Below are 16,519 nucleotides of genomic sequence, written 5' to 3'. Positions count from 1 at the left end.
TAATTTGGCCCTGGTAGGAAAAATTCTTCCCTGGCCCTTTAAATAGTGATTGGTCAGACCCAAAGCAACCTAAAACCACAGTTTTTATACTACTAACCAGAGTGAGTGAGGGTTCAGCAAAAATTTGGCCAAAAGGCCTGATAAACCCTGGTTCAAGGGTTAATTAAATTATTTTGGGAAGCAAAAGCCCATCAGCTTGCATCTCTCTAGCTGGCATAGCACCCAAAGGGCCTACCCCTGCCTACGCGCCTCCTTTTATCTAAAATCTGTCTGGCACCGTGCAGGTCCAATTAGGTTTCCCATTCATTAAATCAGTGGGTGGCATTTGTAGCTTTATGCTTAAAGGCTAAATTATCAATGCTCAGTTTCTGCCCAAAGATGAATATTTTTGGAAAGTCTGAGCAAAAATTTTTCAACTACATTTGCGTATGAGCAGTGTGTAAACTTGAACATTCCCATTATTTAAAAAAAATATATAATTATTGTCACATGATTTTGAAAAGCTCTAGTGATGAAACAATTGGGGTTAGAAAATTGTAATTTGTCACGTAGGCTCTTTGAGGAGATGTGCCTTTGAGCCTTCTCTGGTGGACACTCATTTTGATTTGACTTAGTTCGTTTATTATGATACTGTAGCACCAATCTTAAATGTTGAGCCTTTGAGAACTGGACTTAGTATACACACAGTGTGCTTAGTATGATTATTTTTAGCACTTTTGGCAACTTTTGGTGCTATAGTTTACTCAAGTGTCTTTGAAGCAATTTTCTCCTCAAGGCCATGGATAGATAGATCCTTGACAATCCCTCTTTTAAAAAAGAAACCAGATTTTCTGATCTATTATTGGAATAAGGATGATGACCTTAAAAAAACATACCCAAACAAACAAACAAAAACCCCATTATGTTAAACTCTCCATGGCACAATGCACTGAACCACCTTGCCCCCCTCCCACCCATCATTACTAAACCTGACACTATATTATTGATAACAAAAAAAAGCAAACAAGTCACATCTGAAAAACTGAATTGTCACAATCTTTTCATTATGAATCTTTGTTTTTCTGAGTTTATAAATCAGTTGCTGACATATTTCAAACACAGTCTCAAGTCTTTTCCCAAATCTGAACACAAAGTTTGATTTTGTTGCTTTCAGGCTATTAAACATAAAAGAGATAGTTGTTACACTGTAGGATCAGACAAAACAGAGACTGAAAAAGACCTAGCAGATAACTGTGTCTATCCCCCCTGCAAATTCGGGTTTTAGTGGGAACTGGGAAACCATTAGTAGCTAATGTGATCTAATCATTTTGATAAATGGCTTCTGCAAAACTTCTGTCTTTTTCTTAAAGATCTGCAAAAGGAGCCATTCCAATCCAATGACTCATAGAATCATAGAATATCAGGGTTGGAAGGGACCTCAGGAGGTCATCTAGCCCAACCCCCTGCTCAAAGCAGGACCAATCCCCAACTAAATCATCCCCGCCAGGGCTTTGTCAAGCCTGACCTTAAAAACTTCTAAGGAAGGAGATTCCACCACCTCCCTAGGTAACGCATTCCAGTGTTTCACCACCCTCCTAGCGAAAAAGTTTTTCCTAATATCCAACCTAAACCTCCCCCACTGCAACTTGAGACCATTACTCCTCGTTGTGTCATCTGCTACCACTGAGAACAGTCTAGATCCATCCTCTTTGGAACCCCCTTTCAAGTAGTTGAAAGCAGCTATCAAATCCCCCCTCATTCTTCTCTTCTGCAGACTAAACAATCCCAGTTCCCTCAGCCTCTCCTCATAAGTCATGTGTTCCAGTCCCCAATCATTTTTGTTGCCCTCCGTTGGACATTTTCCAATTTTTCCACATCCTTCTTGTAGTGTGGGGCCCAAAACCGGACACAGTACTCCAGATGAGACCTCATCAATGTCGAATAGAGGGGAATGATCACGTCCCTCGATCTGCTGGCAATGCCCCTACTTATACATCCCAAAATGCCATTGGCCTTCTTGGCAACAACGGCACACTGTTGACTCATATCCAGCTTCTCGTCCACTTTCACCCCTAGGTCCTTTTCTGCAGAACTGCTGCCGAGCCATTCGGTCCCTAGTCTGTAGTGGTGCATGGGATTCTTCCATCCTAAGTGCAGGACTCTGCACTTGTCCTTGTTGAACCTCATCAGATTTCTTTTGGCCCAATCCTCTCATTTGTCTAGGGCCCTCTGTATCCTATCCCTACCCTCCAGCGTATCTACCTCTCCTCCCAGTTTAGTGTCATCTGCAAACTTGCTGAGGGTGCAATCCACACCATCCTCCAGATCATTAATGAAGATATTGAACAAAACCAGCCCCAGGGGCACTCCACTTGATACTGGCTGCCAACTAGACATGGAGCCATTGGTCACTACCCATTGAGCCCGACAATCTAGCCAGCTTTCTATCCACCTTATCGTCCATTCATCCAGCCCATACTTCTCTAACTTGCTGGCAAGAATACTGTGGGAGACCGTGTCAAAAGCTTTGCTAAAGTCAGGGAACAACATGTCCACTGCTTTCCCCTCATCCACAGAGCGAGTTATCTCGTCATAGAAGGCAACTAGGTTAGTCAGGCATGACTTGCCCTTGGTGAATCCATGCTGACTGTTCCTGATCACTTTCCTCTCCTCTAAGTGCTTCAAAATTGATTCCTTGAGGACCTGCTCCATGATTTTTCCAGGGATTGAGGTGAGACTGACTGGCCTGTAGTTCCCAGGATCCTCCTTCTTCCCTTTATTAAAGATGGGCACTACATTAGCCTTTTTCCAGTTGTCCGGGACCTCCCCCAATCGCCATGAGTTTTCAAAGATAATGGCCAATGGCTCTGCAATCACATCCACCAATTCCTTTAGCACTCTGGGATGCAGCGCATCTGGCCCCATGGACTTGTGCTCATCCAGCTTTTCTAAACAGTCCTGAACCACTTCTTTCTTCACAGAGGGCTGGTCACCTCCTCCCCATGCTGTGCTGCCCAGGGCAGCAGTCTGGGAGCTGACCTTGTTTGTGAAGACAGAGGCAAAAAAAGCATTGAGTACATTAGCTTTTTCCACATCCTCTGTCACTAGGTTGCCTCCCTCATTCAGTAAGGGGCCCACACTTTCCTTGACTTTCTTCTTGTTGCTAACATACCTCCACTCAGGCCAGAGCTGCACTAACAGACCTATATTGGTATAACCACGAGGATTGTGAAAAATCCCATGTAGACAATGCTGTGTCAACAGGAGAGCTTCTTCTGCCAATTTAGCTACTGTCTCTTGGGGAGATAGATTAACTACGTGGCATAGGAGCATCTTCACTTAAACGCTCCAGGAGCACAGCTGCATTGGCGCAGCTGTGCTCATGCAGTATTTTAAATATCAACCTGCCCTTAGATTTAAAAACAATTACCTAGCTACAAATTTGCCAAGGAGATTGGCTACCTTCCACATTTCAGGTAAATAGGTGTTGTATTATAGACTCTATGAAAGAGTTTACAATCACTGAATTGGCTTACAGAGAAGTCCCCAGCTGTAAAAGTTTCTTCTTTTCCTAAACTTTGTTTTAAATATACCACATATGATATTTATGTGGGTGAGAGAGACATTTCTAAGCAAAGTTTCTCACACAGACTGTGTAAATCAGACCAACTCAGAATGTTCCGTCTCTGATTGGATTATGTATTCATTAGAAACTGACTTGATCAAGTGTGAGCTGTGTGTTAAGTGTACCCAGCATTCAGCGGCTTGGAGATTGATTCTTGTCATGCCAGTCAAACCTCCCATGTGAGTGAAAACATACATATCCTGCTATAGGACAATGATCAGAGCAGTGAGTAACTGTGTTTTTCCCCACACAGAATACCTGCAGCTTATACCTGTGCAAATCCTTACCCACAGAATATCTAAACTTTAGTCCTATTCAAATCCTTATCCCAAATCTACCTGGAACAGAACATTCAAATTAATTTTCTGTGTGTAGTCTAAGGAATTAACTGCCCTGCCCCCTAAACAGAGTTAATGCAGATCAGATAAGACAGTGGGAACCCCTTCTTCTACCAGGAACTAGTTGTATAAAAGCAAATAAGGTTGACTCATTCCAAATTATTGGCTAAATGAATGGACACGGGATCTGAAAAAAAATTCCATATTGAGTCATGATGGTGATTCAAGCCAAGTTAGAAACAGAGCTTTACTCTCTACACAGGATTGGATTTGAGGCTATAGTGATGAATCTTTAACTTTGTGTTTTTCACAAACCAAATTGTTCTAACTTCGCATATGAACGTAATTTTGATGCTGCAGATCCTCCACATATGGAGAAATCAAAAGCTAAAATGTAGGGGGAAAGTGCTTTCTCCCCTTCCCCAACTAGTTTGCAGATTAATTAAAGCATTCAGTAAACTGGAGATGGATTGGTTTGAATCTTTTCATGCATGTAGAGCTTGCTATGAAAAAGGGATGCAAGATATTTGAACTCATTCACTTTCTCATTCACCTTTTCCTTGCAATTCTTACTGTTTCTACTGCATTTTGGGAATAAAAGGAACCTCATGTGGCTAATTTAATACCTGTAAATTATTATAGACGATTACATAATCTATCTAGTGGCTATGCCAGATTCTGCATTCTTTCTTTCCTGAACTAGATGCAGGAAGAGATGGGGGGAGACAAAGGTGGCCCTAAGCCTCTAGACCAGCTAAGGGTCTGCTCAGCCTATGGGACATTCTACAGTTCTTTCACTGATTATAATCGTGGATGTTACTTGTAATGATAGCAGGAACCAGGGTTCAGACTGAAGCATGATGTTACAGTGGGTGAGATCTATGAAGGGACTTAAGTGCCAAAGTATTTAGGGGGATCACACTCAGTGTCCTTTAATATGTAATATATATGCACAAGAGGAAAGGGTTTAACTTTCACATGCCAGTTTAACCTCTTCATTTCCTAATTTTTGAGCACTTAACCATGCAACCTGAATGTTCCTTTAAAACAGGTTTTGAAGGACTAGCCGGCAGTTTGCTGCCCTGCTGTTACGTTCTTAGATCACCATAGCAAACCATATGTAAGCATATTGATTTAGCTTTAACTATTGTATTAAATTCTGTTTCTATTAATTTCTGGCTTTCATTTGTATTTCATTACATATCAGTTACAGGAAAGTGGGGGGTGTCTATCCTTCTATCTGAGCATCACACAATTGTGTAAAAGAAATAGTATGTTCTCCACTCCCAGAACTAACTAGAAATGGCTTTGAGTCACAAAGTTCTGACCTGAATACCAACTTCATTGGTAGGATATTACTGAGGGATGAATTGAGGGATATTCAAACTCTTGGTGTTTGTACAGCTCATTATAAAGATGTTAGAGAGCTGTGAATTTCAGATCAGAATGAAAATTTTACCAAGATTCTGGAGTGTTGAGATCTAAGGAGTTGGTTTAGGCTCATCTCTAGCAATAATGGACTGGCTCAAAGCACCCTCAGTTACAGTTAAGTGTGGTGGGGTTATTGCTCAGTAGACCTGATGTATCTAATCCTCTACCAATGCACATGTAGGAAATGGAAGAGGATGCTGTGGCAGATAGAAGAGGAAAAGACAGAAATTTGCATGAGAAACTATAGGAAAAAGATATTCTAATCAAATATTTTTAGAGGCGAAGAGGATGATAGAAAGTCTATCTTATTACTGGTAGGTTACTAGTACTTATATTAAGAGTTTAATATAGTTCTCTGATGATATACTGGTATAGATCGGTATCAGACAGGCTTCTCAGAATGTTGTGAGGTTAGGCAAGAATTCAGGAATTCAATGAGATCATCATTTCTACTTCTGAACATTGTGCACCCTCAGTACCCAAGTATTTCAGCTCTGTCCTGAGCTCATTTCCTTCAAGTACAGACAGATTTTCTTTAATTACTCAAATATTATTATTTCAGCTGAGAGCCCAGTGACTTGGTCCTTGAAAATAAAACCCATATAAAATACTAAGCCTGGCCAAAGATGGGAGCTTTGGGAAAGAGGGAGTAACTATAGGGGCCACCAGGGAGTGTGTTGGCAGGGAGAGGTAGGATTAGAAGGTGAGAGAATGAGAGCGTTGCAGAGTAGAGATCCACTTATCTAAGAAAATAATGAAGTACCACCTGTCACAGTTTCAGGGTAATTGAATCTGTGTCCCTCCTCTGTGGTCACTCCAGGAGCACCCACTCAGGTCTCAGGTCACCAGTCATCACCTGTCTCTGGGCAGAGACCCTTGTCCCACTCCATTCTGACCAGGGTTTTAAGGTTGCTCAGCTCCCTGCTCTGCACTGTGATATCCCCAGCAAGTCAGTCTTCCCAAAGGCTAAAGCCTGAGCGTTGCTTTCTTTCCAAGGGCTACGAAAAGTGTGTTGCCAGCAGTTACAAGTCAACACACAGCTCTTTCTAAGCAAGAACATATATTCTTAAGGTAAAAGCATTACAGAGGAAGTACACAGAAACAATAAACAAGTTTAAACACACACTATACATACCAGGAGTAACCTGTCTTTCCAACCCTTCTAAAAGGGTTGGGCCCCATCCCTTGAGCAGAGAGTCCTGTCCATTTTCTGGATCAGAAAGTAGGCCCTGAGTCAGTTTAAATTCAGCCTTTTTATATCAAAAGCTCTTTCTCTGTTGGCCTCTGGAAAACCCAGTTTGAACTGGTATATGCAAATCTCCCCTAGGAGAGATCCCCAAAATGATTCACCATACTCACGCCTCACTGTTTTTGGTTCCTAGAGGAGCTGTGCTAACTCTCCTTCCTGGAGTTGCATACAATCCCTGGCCCACAGTGATACATAAAATTCATACAATATAGTCCCCAAAGATATTGCATGTGGTTCCAATATCTCTCATGCCACCAGTGGAAACAGTGGGCATTATTTCCATTTTGGGATGCTGATAAATTTACAAAAAGTAAATTTGCCCCCTCCTGCACCCAAACTCCCTCCAAGAGCCTGCACCCCCTTCTGCACCCCAAACCCCTGCCCGCTGGTGAAAGTGAGTGAGGGTGTGGGAGAGTGAGCGATGGAAGGAGGTGGGATGGAGTGATAGGGGGCATGGCCTCAGGGAAGGGGGCAGGTAAGGGCCATGGCCTGGGGAAGGGGCATGGCCTCAGGGAAAAGGGTGGGGCAAGGGCTGAGCAGGGGGGTTTGAGGGTCGCCGAAAATTTTTAAATCAAAATGGGGATCCTCGGGTTGCTAAAGTTTGAGAACCACTCTTGTAGTACATTGGTGAAGTACTGTGGTTATGAATCTTTCACTCAGAGGCAATGCATGTGGGAGTATGCGGGATCACCTGCCCTCCCCCCAGATTTGCAGCTTGGCTTGTACTGAGCATGCTCACATGGACTGAGCATGCTCAGAAACACTGCTGAATCCAGCTGCCCTGTCTCTGCCACTTCCGTCACCCCCCCATCAGCACTATTCAAGTCATCTCTGCTTTTACTACATAAACAATTCACAATGATTTCCATAAACAATAAGACAGAATTATTTTCATGGTGATTTTGACCATTTCTGCTTATTTGCTCAACCCTTGTAAATACTTTAAATGTGGGAAGAATGGGATCACCTCCTTTTGCTTCTCTTTACAGTTCTAAGAAGGCATGGAGACAGCACAAAAACATTGTTACCTAAAGCATCCACATTTCTAACAGGCATGTGTTGACTGATTCAAGGAAAACATTTCATGCATGCGCTGGACCAAGCATAGCAAGTTGACCAACACATTTCAATCAGAGAATGTCTTTTTCGAACTTCACACTTTAATAGCACAAACAGGCACTTAAAGGTATTGAGACATTGATAATGGCTATTACCTACCAGTAAATTGTAGGTGTTCTTTGTTTTGAACATCTTTCTTCTGTATCCTGTTCGTATCTCTTTACAGCAGTGCCAGCACGTGAAACAAATACCCAGAAATGTTTAATTATTGAAGCAGAAGAAGTGCTTTGGAGGTGTAATTTTGCAGCATCACAGGAACTACTGAGAACAGTCTTACACAGATTTTTTTAAAAAAAACAACAACCCTTTTCACTGTACTCGCTATCCTATTCAAATAAAGCAAATCTATTTTCCTTTTGTCTTTGTAACGAAAAGTTACTCTAAGAATGACATGTAGTTCTGTGACCTGTGCAGTGTGTGATGGACCCCAGAGCATCACTTCAGAAATCCAAATCTTAGTAAAATAGAAATATAGAAATTAATTGCTATTAAAAAAAATAATCGCAATTAATCGCACTGTTAAACAATAGAATACCAATTGAAATTTATTAAATATTTTTGGATGTTTTTCTACATTTTCAAATATATTGGTTTCTATTACAACACAGAATAGAAAGTGTACAGTGCTCACATTATATTATTATTTTCATTACAAATATTTCCACTGTAAACATGATAAACAAAAGAAACAGTATTTTTCAGTTCACCTCATAGAAGTTCTGTAGTACAATCTTTTTATCATGAAAGTGCAACTTACAAATGTACATTTTTCTTGTTACAAAGCTGCTCTCAAAACCAAAACAATGTAAAACTTTAGAGCCTACAAGTCCACTCAGTCCTACTTCTTGTTCAGCCAATTGCTCAGACAAACAAGTTTGTTTACATTTACAGGAGATGCTACTGCCTGCTTCTTATTTACAGTGTCACCTGAAAGTGAGAATAGGCATTCGCATGGCACTTTTGTAGCCCGTGTTGCAAGGTATTTATGTGCCAGATGGGCTAACCATTTGTATGCCCCTTCATGCTTCGGCCACCATTCCCAGAGGACATGCTTCCATGCTGATGATGCTCGTTAAAAAATAATGCATTAATTAAATTTCTGACTGAACTCCATGGGGGAGAACTCTATGTCTTCGGCTCTGTTTATCTGCATTCTGCCATATAGTTCATGTTATAACAGCCTCAGATGATGACTCAACACGTTTGTTTTAAGAACACTTTCACAGCAGATTTGGCAAAACGCGAAGAAGGTACCAATGTGAGATTTCTAAAAATAGCTACAGCACTTGACCCAAGGTTTAAGAATCAGAAGTGCCTGCCCAAATCTGAGAGGGACGAGGTGTGAAGCATGCTTTCAGAAGTCTTAAAAGAGCAACACTCAGATGCGGAAACTACAGAACCCGAACCATCAAAAAAGAAAATCAACCTTCTGCTGGTGGCATCTGAGTAAGATGATGAAAAGGAACATGCATCGGTTCACTCTGCTTTTGATCATTATCGAGCAGAACCCATCATCAGCATGGATGCATGCCCTTATGGAATGGTGGTTGAAGCATGAAGGGACATATGAATCTTTAGTGTATCTGGCATGTAAGTATCTTGCGATGCCGGCTACAACAGTGCCATGCGAATGCCTGGTCTCACTTTCAGGTGGCATTGTAAACAAGAAGTGGGCAGCATTATCTCCTGAAAATTGTAACCAGGTTTGTTTGTCTGAGTGATTGGCTGAAGTAGGACTGAGTGGACTTGTAGGCTCTAAAGTTTTACATTGTTTTAATTTTCAATGCAGTTATTTTTTGTACATAATTCTACATTTGTAAGTTCAACTTTCATGATAAAGAGATTGCACTACAGTACTTGTATGAGGTGAATTGAAAAATACTATTTCTTTTGAGTTTTTTACAGTGCAAATATTTGTAATAAAAATAAATATAAAGTGAGAACTATGCACTTTGTATTCTGTGTTGTAATTGAAATCAATAAATTTGAAAATGTAGAAAACACCCAAAAATATTTAAATAAATGGTATTCCGTTATTGTTTAACAACGCGATTAATCGTGCGATTAATTGTGATTCATTTTTTTAATCGCTTGACAGCCCTAATAGCAAGCATAAATAAGTGCATCTCCGATGACACTTGGCTTGGGCTACAGCAGTTTACACCAGCTGAGGATCCGACATGATACTTTTATGTGAAAAATCTCAGTTGTTTATTATATATTCTGTGCTCACCCTTTTTACAGCATATGCTGGAGTTCTAGTGGATCAATTGAGGACTATGCAGCAGTGCACATCCGTGGGCGGGATTTTGCACTTAGTGGCAATTGCATCTCTCCCTAAAATTACATGGTTTAAATTTTGAAAACTGTATGGACATCCCTATTCACTGCTAATGCTAGCAATATACTCTTTTCTTGTTGCGTTTATTTTTACAGTTGAGAGAGTGATCTTTTTCTATGATTTTTTTTATATCCTCAAAATGGCCAGCTTCTTGATGAAAATTCATCTGATTAATTACTTATGACGGCAAATAATTTCTCATTTAACAACAGGCAGGTATGACATCTTAAACACCACACATATGCAAATACATAAGTAGCGCTGGTGGCAATATCTGTCTGCGAATTTGGAACTTCCATTGGTCACGTTACTGACATGCAGTTAATTCTCGAACACACAACACAACAACTTCAGTAATATTCAGATTGACATCATGAAAATAAAGTTGGCAGAACATAGGGTCCTGTTGCTAAGCAATATTTGGCAATACAACACATGCACATTATGGCACTCATGACACCCCAAGGAGAGGAGATGTTTTCAATTTGATAAAAATCATCATTTCAGGGGAGAAAAACAGAGAAAATGGAGCGGACCAGTGTCATGGGAGCACTTCCAGCCACCATATCCCCTTGTGGCCCTGCGGATACATTGCATTCAGCACCCCCTTAGGTTTCTTCAATCAGTTATTGAGACTAGATTGGTTCAAAACATGTACCGTTTTCCTGGGGTCTGAGTAAGTCTTTCTATGAAGACTAACTCATGTCATTAGTCATCCCAGTTCACAGCTACTCTGGGTCCATATAAGATTCCCTGTCTGCTCTTTTGCCTCTATTCAGGAGGCTCCCTCCAGCCTTCTTCCTGGAACTGGGGTTGTACTTTAAACAGTCACTTTCTCTTAAGCCAGGACTTCCCAGCTCTCCTTCCTGAAGCTGGGTTGTAATTCAAGCTAGCCACAGGGTGTTAGCCAAATTCTCCTTCCCCAATTCCTCCTCAGGCTCAGAGGGTGCACCAGGCAGCCTTCCCCTGCTGGTGTCTGCCCTGCTATGAAAGGTGAACCAGCATGTACTAGTCCCCCTCTCCCAGCTCATCCCCAACTAGTTGAGAGGGGAGCCTTGTCCTGCTCATTCTGCAGGGCTCCTGGTCCCAGGCCCTTAAAAAAGCAGGAACTGACTTCTTCCCAGAACATTACTTATTCCCAGGACCACTTCCTCTCTACCAATACCTTTGTTTCCTAGGTCTCTGCATATATCGGAACATCCCACAATCTTAAAGGGCCATGACACATGACTGGGGTGGGCAGGCTGACCCACTAGGCACCACCACCACCGTTATGGGGGCAGGCTACGCTGTCACAAGCAGTGACAAATGGGGTGAATGGATGAGACATATGGATATATAAGGCCAAATTCTGCTAACAGTTACACCAACATAAATCTAGTCACTCCATCGACTTCCCTGGAGTTACTCTGAACTCATTGTGGTGTAACCAAGGCCAAAATCTTCTGAACACCAACAAGCCTGAGTATCTCTGTGGGGATTTTAGGGAAAAGAATACTCCCCTTCCTCCACTGTGTTTCTAACCTGCTTCTCCACCACTTCCATGCTACAAAGTAGGAGGAGGGGCAAAACTGGCCTTTAACAAAGAATTTACCAATTGAGCTAGAGCAGAGGGTCTCAAACTGTGGGTCAGGACCCCAAAGTGCATCGCAACCCTGTTTTAATGGGGTCGCCAGGGCTGGCAATAGACTTGCTGCGGCCTGGGGCTGAAGGCGAAGCCCAAGCCCCACCACCTGGGGCCAAAGCCAAAGCCAGAGGGCTCCAGCCCTGGGTGGTGGGGCTCAGGTTACAGATCCCCCACCTGGGGCTGAAGCCCTTAGACTTTGGCTTTGGCTCCCCTGCCCCGGGGCTGTGGGGCATGGTCTTTGCCTCCCCCCATCCCCCATTATGGGGTTGTGTAGTAATTTTTGTTGTCAGAAGGGGGGTGTGGTGCAATGAAGTTTGAGAACCCCTGAGCTAGAGTTCAACCTGCTTTTGGTGTTGAGAACATTCCCACAGTTATTCCCCTCCCCCCCATTCTAGAGGGAAGTTTATTTATTTATTATTAGTTGTATTACAGTAACATCTAGAGGGCCCAAACTAGATAAGGAATCCATTGAGCTACGGACTGTACAAAAACAGGATAAGAGGCACTCTCTGCCCGCAAACAATGTACAATCTAAGGAGCCACGCCAAATGAAGGCAAGTATGTGGGGGAAGCAGAGCACGGAGAGGTGAAAGTCACACAGGAGGTCAAAATTAAGAGGATTCTGATTTACTGCCATTGACGCTGAGGTAATTTCCTCGCAAATTCTCTGGACAGAACCCTGCCAAAGCTGGATTTTTTTAAAGAGTCACACTTCCTGATCCTGGAACAAGGGCTCTCACCTTAAGAAAAACCCAACCCTTAGACTCATTAAGTGACTAATCTACTGTACTGTCATGGCCTCATCATGCCCACTGCTCAAACTGCTACTCTGACATGGCTGATAATAATTGCGAAAAAGCCAAAGCTTTATTTTTGTGTTACTCTTTTCATTATGAAGCTATATTTTTCTGAGTTTAGAAAGCAGGTGTGACACATTTCAAACATCATTTCAGCCTGAAAATTAATTCTTTTACAAATGCTGAGCACATTATTAGGTTTGGTGGTTTTCAGATTATTTGGGCATACAAGACAGTGAGTAAAATCCTGGCTCCAGTTAAGTCAATGGCAAAACTACCATTGACTTCAGTGGGGCCAGGATTTCACTCACAGTTGTTGCATTCTGAGATCATAGAAACTGCAGAGAGAAAAAGACCTATCAGATCATCAAGCCCATCTCCCTGCAAGTTCTGGATATAGTGGTAGTTGGGAAGCCATTATTTCCAAAGTAAGCCAACCACATTTGAAAAATGCTATTGCAAAACGACTGCCTTTTTCTTAACTAGCTATAATGGGAGCCAATTCCCATTCACTCAGGGGTTGGTCATGCAAGTTGCTGAGCACTCTGGCTCCAATCCAGCAACATGCTTATGCACATGCCTAACTTTAAGCATATAAATAGCTCCAGTGAAGCCAAGGCCTACTCATGTACTTAAGTGTGTCGCTGGATCAATGCTCCATGCCTTCCAGGACTGAATCTTGAGCACGTGATACACATTTGAAATGAATTTCTTAGCTACCTGTGTCCCTAAAAGACCAGCCAGCTGTCTTTCAGGTAAATATGTAAACGTGTTTATGATTAGTGAACTGGCTGTAGAAAGAGAAGACCTCAGTCATTAATAGTTTCCTCTCCACCTTACCCCAGTTTGTTTTAAATATACACGGTACATTATTTGTATGTGTGAGAAAAGTGTTCAAGTCACCCACTGTGTAACCCTAATGAAATCAGTGCGTTCTTTCTATGACTGGATTCAGTAGCTCTTTATTATATACTTATTTCCCTAGGTGTGTGTTATTGGCTGTCAGAGCTGTGGGTTAAATTTACACCCTGTTGAGCTGCTTGGAGATTCAGATTGTTCTCCTAAGCAGATGGACACATATATACAGAAGTACAGCTCAGGCCTAGTGATTGCTCTTGCCACTTATTACCAGGAACAACTTTTGGACAATAAAGGAAGGTAAAAAGAAAATCATCTGTGAAGCTTTTACTTTAGATTTTAATTGGGGAACATATAAGGAGATATAAGAAGCAGAACTGTGTTCTCTAACATTGTGAGAGCACTTGTGAGTACAACATTGTCCATATAGTAATTAAGCACTACATACTTTAGGTCCTGGCCTGTTCATTTCTTGCTGACTGATTATGTCTGCTGTCTGTGCCTGTGTCCCACAGGCTGAGAAGTGTGCTTCCAGTCTGATTCATCCTGCAAGTTGTCCAATTTTCGATCTTCCTCCTCTCTGCCCTTGGTAGTAAAAGGCCCTCCAATGGGTCTCTACTAGTGTGTGGGAAAGTGTGTGACAGCACTGGCCCTTATTGAGTTACCTAAGAAGCAGCTTCTCTGTTCTGTAAAAATGCCTTGCCTTATGTTTGAGTTCACACATATCCCACTTACATTTTCCCCATCCTTCTGAATTTTCCCTGTACCTTGTGCACCTTACTGCTTCTTGAGGCGGTGGATTACCTATGTCAATGGGAGAATCCTTCACATCAGCACAGGTAGTGTCTACACTGAAACACAGTTGTGCCACTGTAGCATTTTAAGCATAGACAAGCTTCTAGGCAGCTGCCTATGTGACTTATGTCTAAAGCAGGTCCTGGACTGACCTATTTTTGATCACACACTGAGTATCGGCACCTCTCCTCACTGCTCATTTCCCCTTCCCTCACGCCCTGTTGGCTGCCTCTCTACCTCTGGTTCCCAGATTCCCCCTCCGCTGTGCTGAGCACAACTCCCAAGACAACTGCAGGTGGCAGAAGCTGAGAGTGCCAGCTGCCTGCGGCTGAATGGAGCTGGCAGTGAGTAGGGGCAGGAGTCACGGAGCAGCTGCCTATCACACAGTCTGGGGACATTGACCAGGGCACCAGTTCCTTGGAACAAGTCCAAAACTTTGGCCTGCCCCAGCTCAACAAAAAGTACCGGCAGCTTTTACCGGTGGCTTCACTTCTCTGCCTCAACTCCCTCTTAATAGGTGTATCAATGTAGGAGGAGAGGAGACTTGTGGCAGGATCTCAGAGGGTATGTCTATGCAGCAATTAAATGCTCATGGATGGCCTGAGTCAGCAGATCTGGGCTCACAGGACGCAAGCTGTGGGCTTTAAAAATTGCTTTGTAGACTCACCCAGGGTCTGGGACCCCACATGGAAGGAGGATCCCAGAGTCCGGGCTCCAGCCTCAGCCCAAACTGCAATTAAACATAAACATCCACAAACCTGAGTCAGCTGATCAGGGCCACCCACAGCTGTGTTTTATTCCAGTGTAGATGTACCCTTAGTGCCTCTGTGCTGCCTTTGTGTTCCTGTGGCCAGTTCTCTGCTTGCTGGCTTTAGCCCCACCCCTTCTGCTGCTGCTCTTCTCCTCCAATCTCTGTTGGCCACTACAGTTGCTGCACCCACCTTCTCCCTCCACTTCCTGGGAGCCAATCAGAGACAGACACAAAGAAAGTGACCACCTTTGAAACTCAGACCCCGTTTGATTTTTTCCACCCAAAGTGTGCTGCAGGTTGAGTGTGGTCATATATACAGCTGGAGATGATGTGCTCCCATGGGGTCCCACCAGCTGGGAACCATTGCTGTACGTAAAGATGCAAAAAATAAACCAAGGCCACAGAGGTAAGTCCCATATTAGATATTGAAATATCTGATTATACAGTTAACTGTACAAGCTATATAGCGGTACAGCTATATACAAAGAGTTCGTTGTCTCTGGCTAACCAAACTCCACTAGTATTTAACAACAGTAATAAATGGATTTACAAAGCAAGGGTTTTCTGGGTAGATGCATAAGAACAAAAGACTAAATAGTTCAGAATCATAGTAAAAACAGGTTTGAGACTGAGTTGTGGCCATGCTCTAAAAGGGGAGAGAAATAAACTGTAAAGAACGAAAGCAAATATACCCTCTGAAAGAAAAAAGAGCAGGCAATAAGGTTGCAAAACTCAAAGCTCAATTAAAATCTCTCTGCTTCACTTATCAAATTTCTCAAATCAATTTTAAATGGAGTCCTGTTTCTAGGACCTCAATGAAGGAAAGCTGTAGGCCTCTCTAGGACTGCAATTTCAAAAAATCTTGTTTGCCATCCATTGGATAATAAGGATACAGATTCTCTAGTCAATTGATTTAGGTGGCTAATGAGTTTGGCCTGAGGCATGAGAGCTGTGAATCAGGACACTGCCTGAATAAAAACAATGAGGCTTCCAGACATATTCTACCAGAAATTTTCTCTACCTGACTCTTTAGGATAGACTGGGCTGTTTAACCTCTAAAATAAAAATGGAAAAGGACAATGGAGTAAGCAGATAAAAAGCACGATCTCCTAGTATAAATATAAACTCTATTAGCCCTTACGCCAACCCAATGCACAGTTGTACTGGCTTTCTGTATCTTTGTCAGAACCGGCTCTAGGCACCAGCAAAGCCAGTACGTGCTTGGGGCGGCACAATTCCAGGGGCAGCGTTCCTGTCCCCCCACCCCCCCCTTTTTTTTTTTTTTGGCTTGGGCAGTTGCGCTCTCGGAGCTTGGGGCGGCAAAAAACCTAGAGCCGGCCCTGATCTTTGTTCCATTTATCAGACAAAAGCTTTATTGCTTGTTTATCCCCATTCCACAGCAGTCTGAAAAAAAGCAGAATTTATGCAAAGTTCAGCTCCTTAATAAGTGATCGCTTCCTCAGTCTCTTTAAGGTCCTCAGGACCACAAGCTCTGTCTGTCTATGGAAAAACAAAATCGTGTGTTGAAAAGTGTAATACTGCACTGTAAGAACTCGCTTCCAAAGTACACATGCTCAGGGAGTCAAGGTATAAGAAGCTGCTATCTTTG

The sequence above is a fragment of the Eretmochelys imbricata genome, chromosome 1 (assembly GCF_965152235.1).
Source record: "Eretmochelys imbricata isolate rEreImb1 chromosome 1, rEreImb1.hap1, whole genome shotgun sequence".
Lineage (NCBI taxonomy): Eukaryota > Metazoa > Chordata > Testudines > Cheloniidae > Eretmochelys > Eretmochelys imbricata.
The sequence above is the reverse complement of the archived record's forward strand: the minus strand, read 5'-3'. Positions refer to the sequence as shown.